The sequence below is a fragment of the Octopus bimaculoides genome, chromosome 14 (assembly GCF_046866305.1).
Source record: "Octopus bimaculoides isolate indiv1 chromosome 14, ASM4686630v1, whole genome shotgun sequence".
Taxonomy (NCBI): Eukaryota; Metazoa; Mollusca; class Cephalopoda; order Octopoda; family Octopodidae; genus Octopus; species Octopus bimaculoides.
The window spans coordinates 31,123,135-31,129,394 of NC_142941.1; positions in this window are offsets into that span (position 1 = coordinate 31,123,135).

A 6,260-nucleotide genomic window follows, 5' to 3' on the forward strand; every position below is an offset into this window, starting at 1 on the left:
CTCTACAACCTATGTATGTATGAAAAAGTGGATGGTAAATGAAGGGAATAATAATGATGGTTGGTAGAATAAGTAAAGCTTCAGAGAAAATGCCTCATGGTATTTAGTTACAGCTTTCTATGTTCTGAGATCAAATCCCATCAAGGTCAGCTTTGCTTTTCTTCCTTCTGGGATCTATAAAATAAGGTACTAGTATTGTACTGGGATAGACACATTCGATTATAACTTTTTCCCAGATTTGAAGCCTTGTTATTTTGTTAGAAATCAATATTTAAAAATAAATGTACGTGCATAATGTGTTGGTGTATCTCAAGTAACATGCTTACACCGGCTATTCAGTACAGTTTCATGTGGTTTACAGCAATGTGACAAAATAACTTAACAAAATGACACGACAGAAAAATAACAGACAACAGATGTCTTGTAGCTGTTAGCTTTAAACCTAAACAGTATAGATAGATAGATAGACTGACAGAGTGAGTGAGAAAGAGAGAAATAGGTGAGCAGGCAGGTGCATGAATAAATAGAGAGATAGACAGATAACTAGATAGATGGATTAATGGATAGATAGACTGAGAGATAGTAAGAGAGATAGATACATAGAATAAATGTTAAGATGGAAAATAAAATAGTATGATAGATAGATAGCAATATTAACAACAAACTAGTTGCAAGTACACCGTGTACATGACTGCTTTGTTAAGCACATCTTATAATAATAATAATAATAATAATAATAATAATAATAATAATAATAATTCTTCCTAATTTTGGAACTAGGCCAGCAATTCTGCGAAGAGGCAGTTACATTGGCTCCAGTATTTGACTGGTAATTATTTTATGAACCTTAAAATATAAAGTTGATTTTGACAGAACGTAGGGCCAGAAGGAATGCTGCTAAGTCCAGTATACTAATGATTCTGCCAGCTCACTGCCTTAATAATAATAATAATAATAATAATAATAATAATAATAATTAATTCGTTTTATTGGCCACAAGGGCTAATATCAATTAAAAACATGTAAGGACAAAGACAGGACGAAAATTACAAAAGGTTTTGTCCGAAAAGGTAGAAACGTTCGTCTAAACAGAGGAAGAAAACGGAGAAAGATATAATAAATAAATAGATAAATAAATAGATAAATAAATAAATAGAACTCCCAAAGGGGGAGGCGCTTCGAAAAAGGAAAGGTTACAAGTGGAAAAACCCATAGAACCACGGGAGCCTGGTCAGAAAAAATAAGAAAGGGGTATAGAGCCCCTTCTCCTTTTACATTACCTTTTTTTTTTTTTTTCTACAGGTGTATTCTCAGAATTGGTCCGTTTATACTGGCCATTCTTCCAACAGTCACCCATCTTTCAACGAATTTGCTATGAGACAGCACTTCCCTCTCTACTCTCATCTACCTTTTCAAGTGGAACTTGAAAAAGTTGATGAGGCCTTGGCCAAAGAGGAAAGTGTCTGTCTTTAGCCCTTTCAAACGGGTCCACCATATCACCTCTTTCGCTACAGCCACTAGGCATAGGAAAATTGCCTTGCCCTCCCGGTTAAAGGAGGTCGGCGGGTCAATCCTCACGATGGATTCAGCTGATAGCCGGATCCGTCCTACACGTGACAGTAGCTGTTCGATATAAACCCACAGGTCAGCAATGCTCGGGCACTGGACGAGGGCGTGCAGAACGGTTTCGTCGTCCTGAGCGCACCTCGGGCAGGCCCGGTTGACGGCACTTCCGTGCCGGTAGAGTTTATCTCGAACAGGTAGCGCACCTCGGTAGCACTGCCAGGCGAGGGACCTTTGGAAATTATCAATGGGCCCCGGCCCGAAAGTTCTCCTGAACAGACTGTTTAGCTGATTATCCTCGACGCCTAGAGTTTCCCCGAGAACGTCGTCACACTTTTCCTCCACTAACCCTCTACAGAACGCTAGAGTGGAGCTACTACCGATCGCACTGCCCGCCTGACTGAGGGCGGTGAGAGCTTGGTGGCACTCGAGGTGCCAAGTGCCCTTTCTCGGTCTACGTTTGATCCAGGATTGCAGCTCTGTTAAAGAAACGAGCTGCGGAAAATCGCGTCTGACGAACGGCGACCACACCTGTTCACCGTCCAGGAAACGCTTGAGATGTCGTAGCCTGAGCATATGTTTGCGCATCAGCAACCACGGCATGCCAAGGCCTCCGTTCAGCGGCTGTTGACAGCAGATGGAGCGCCTGACCAGTGGTACCTGACCCTTCCACAAAAAGTTGAAGAGCAAGCGTACTATCTTGGTTAACCAGCGGTTGGGACAAGGGACGACGGTCAAACGGTAATAGATGACGGATGCGATGTACGCATTCGCCACCTCCGCTCGACCTTTCAAGGAGAGCTTCCTCTCAGCCCATTTCTGGGTGAGGTTGGCCACTTCTTCCCAGAAGGTCCGGACCGAACCAGACCCCGAGCAGTTTAACGGGTCCGTCTGTCCAGCACCCTACGACGCTGTTGGACGGTATGAACTTGCCCCTCCAGGTGCCTAGTTGCAATTCCACTGACTTTTCCGTGTTAATTTTCGCACCTGTCACCGCTTCATACTCGTTTAGTGTCTCGCCAATCAGGTCAGTATACCTGTGGCTCGACACCATCACGGTGACGTCGTCGGCATAGGCAGACACGCTCCCTCCACATCCCAGATCGCGCGGGACGCCCCTCAAAGCCTCCAACTTCCGCAGTAATGGCTCGAGAGTCAATACATACAGAAGGGAGGAGAGAGGACACCCTTGGCGAACCGAACGCGAGATGTTGAACGGTTCCGATAGATGGCCGTTCACCCGTATGACCGAGCAGATGCCGCGGTGGTGGTGGTGGTGGTGGTGATGTTGATGATGATGATGATGATGATGATGATGATGATGATGAAATAAGAGAACTAGACCAAACTCAGACATACAAATACTTAGGAATCAATGAACTAGATATGCTAAAACACACAAATGAAAGAGAAGCTAAGGAAGGAATATTAGATTAGTACTTAAAATAGAGCTGAATGCAAAAAAAAAAATGTCATAATAGGTATCACTTCTCTAGCTATTCCAGTTACAAGTTACAGTTACAATATTCTTAATTGATAGCACTGCCAGGCAAGGGATTTCTGGAAGTTATCCATAGGCCCAGGCCTGAAAGTTCTCTGAAGCAGACCGGTTAGTTGATCTTCATCGGCACCTACAGTTTCTCTCCATTAGCCCTCTATAGAATGCTAGAGTGGATTTACCACCAACCACATTGCCCGCCTGGCGGAGACGTGTGAGCACTTGACGGCACTCAAGGTGCCAAGCGCTCCTCCTTGGTCTACGCCTAATTCAGGATTGCAGCTCAGTCAAAGAGACGAGCTGTGGAAAAGTGTCTCTTACAAACGGTGACCATACCTACTCACCATCAAAGAAACGCTGGAGATGCTGCAATCTCAGCGCATGTCTGCGCATCAGTAACCACGGCATGCCCAGCCCTCCATTCATCGTCTGTTAACAGCAGATGGAGCGCCTGACTGGTGGAACGCGCCCCTTCCACAGAAAGTGGAAGAGTAGGCACCCCAGCTTGGTCAACCAGCAAACAGGACAAGGGACGACAGTCAAACGGTAATAGATGATGGATGCGATGTACATATTCGCCACCTCGTCTCGACCTTTCAGGGATAGCTTCCTCTTGGCCTATTTCTGGGTGGGATTTGCCACCCTGCTCGTCAGCTCTTCCCAATTTTTCTCCACCTGGAAGTTCGGACCAAACCAGACTCCAAGCAGCTTAACGAGACTGTCTGTTCAGCACCCAACAACGCTGTTGGATGGCATGGACATGCCTCTCCAGGTGCCGAGTTGCAAGCTCATTGACTTTTCCGTGTTAATATTTGCTCCTGTCACCGCTTCATATACTTGTAGTGTTTCGCCAATCAGGTCTATATGCCTGTGGATCGACACTATGACGGTGACACCATCAGCGTAAGCAGACACACATCTCCCACATCCTAGATCACGCGAGACACCCCTCAAAGCCTCCAACTTCCGCAGTAATGGCTCAAGATTCAGTACATACAGAAAGGAGGAGAGTGGGCACCCTTGACTGACCAAACGCAAGATGCTGAATAACTCCGACAGGTGACCATTCAACTGAACAACCGAGCAGATGCCGCTGTACAAAGCAGCGATCCAACCGCGGAAAACTGGACCGAAACTGGCTGCCTTGAGGACAGCTGCCAAGTATTGATGGTCGACCCTATCAAAGGCTTTAGATTGATCTAAATTGATCAGAGCCCCACCCATGCCAGCTTCGTTACCCACCCTCTCTATGATGTAGCGCACAAGATGGAGGTTATCCTGAATAGTCCTGGTTGGGATGGCGCATGTTTGCACCTCGCCAACTAGCTTGTCACGATAAGCACCAATCTCTTTGCTAATACCTTGGCCAAAATCTTCAACACTGCATTGAGCAGAGTAATGGGCCTGAAATTTTTTGTCACGTCCTCCTTGTTTGGGTTCTTTCTCAGCAGCGCCACCGCCCTTCGACAAACAAAAGTGGGGATTCTCCCATTCTGCTGCTAGTTGCAGTAAACGTTTGCCAAGAGGCCCGCAAACAAGTCTGGCATCGAAGTATAAAGCTCGTGGCAATCTACCTCTCGTGCAACTCTTTATCGCTTCCTGTATCTCCGCAGCTGTTATCGGCCTTTCGCAGCTCTCCGCCTCGCTCGCCGAGAGTCGTGGCAGTCCGACCAGGTACACACCGAAGTCTGCCCTGTTGTTCGTCCTACCATTCATCCCGAACAGACGAGCAAAGTGCCGCTGAAAAGCCGCAAACTTCTGTTTCGGTTCGAACACCACACATCTGCTCTTGTTGCTTCCGTCGCATCTCTTTGTATTTGGGGCAGTCGACCATGAGGTGCTGAACGCTTTCACAAAAGTAGCACCTCGGCCTCCTGCCCTCCACGGCTACGTGTAGTCTCGCACCGTCCGGTAAGTTTATAAAGTTAAGGATAAAATTTAGGGCTTCTTGGTCAATTTGAACGAGGAGCTCCAATCCCTGACCCGTCCAATTTTGTTGGTGCAATTTATGCACCTCCAGTATTGTGGCGGTATCCTCTATATCAAAGAGGACAGCCGCTACCAGCCAGCATATATTTATTTCGTGGGACACCTCCCCAATTTTTATTTTTGTAACGCGCCGACTCAGGTATATTGGCACGAGCAGGAATTCTTCAGTTTTTAGTGGCATTGTGGAATGCTATTTTGCTTCTTCCTCTGTTGCAAAACGCACATCTACAGTGCCGAAGCGTCTCCCACGCGTCACATATGTTTTCCTGTTTATATTGGCTTTAATGCTATTTCCAATTGCTGTTGAGTCGCTCGTTCTACTCTTTTTTTTAAATATTTAATGTTCTGTAGATCAACGTTTTTGTTTGTTTTTTTCTGCGTTTCCTCTACCAGTTCTTGTGGGGTGTTAAGGAAGATATTATTCTCTTACTTCCTTAACAACCCATTTACATTTTTTAAGTCATCGATAGTTAACTGAATTAATTGCCTGGTTTGTTTCGCCGCTGAGGTGAAACCGTTACCGCTTGGTTTGTCGTTGTTGTTCCTGTTTGACTTTTCTTTTTTTGTCTGTGTTCATGTTGGTGTTAGCGGTGTTTACCTGACTTTTTTCTTATTTTCCATGTTAATGGTGGTGCTGGTGCTGTTAGTGGTGTTGGTACTTGTGCTGTTCAGAGGGGGGAAACCTTCGCAGTACTGGTCGTCAGAACAGCCATTGCCACTCCCCTCGACAGAGGGAGCCATCTTGTTCTTCATTTGACGAAAAGCAAAAAATATTTTAATGGACAAAAAGTCCAAAATTCGCCCCTAAAAGGGAGAACTTTCAACAAAAGAACCCCTTCTGCACACCAAAAGAGGTTCAGGAAACAAAAACAAACAAAACAGTCAAGAACCTTCAAAAAGCCACAACAAAATCCTAACTTACGTAGCGCCGACAACAACAACAACAACAACAACAACAACAGCAATGATAATAACAATAATAATAATAATAATAATAAACTCATACTAAAACTGAACACATCTCTAAAAGTTACATCGATACCATTAACACCCTGGCACTTCTAGTAGTCCAATGTAGTTTTAACATCATTAACTGGAATCTTACAGAACTCCAACGCCTGAACAGGAAGACAAGAAAAATACTAACTTCTAAGAACATGCACCACCCAAAAGCAGACGTTGACCGTCTGTACCTTCCTAGAAGTAATAG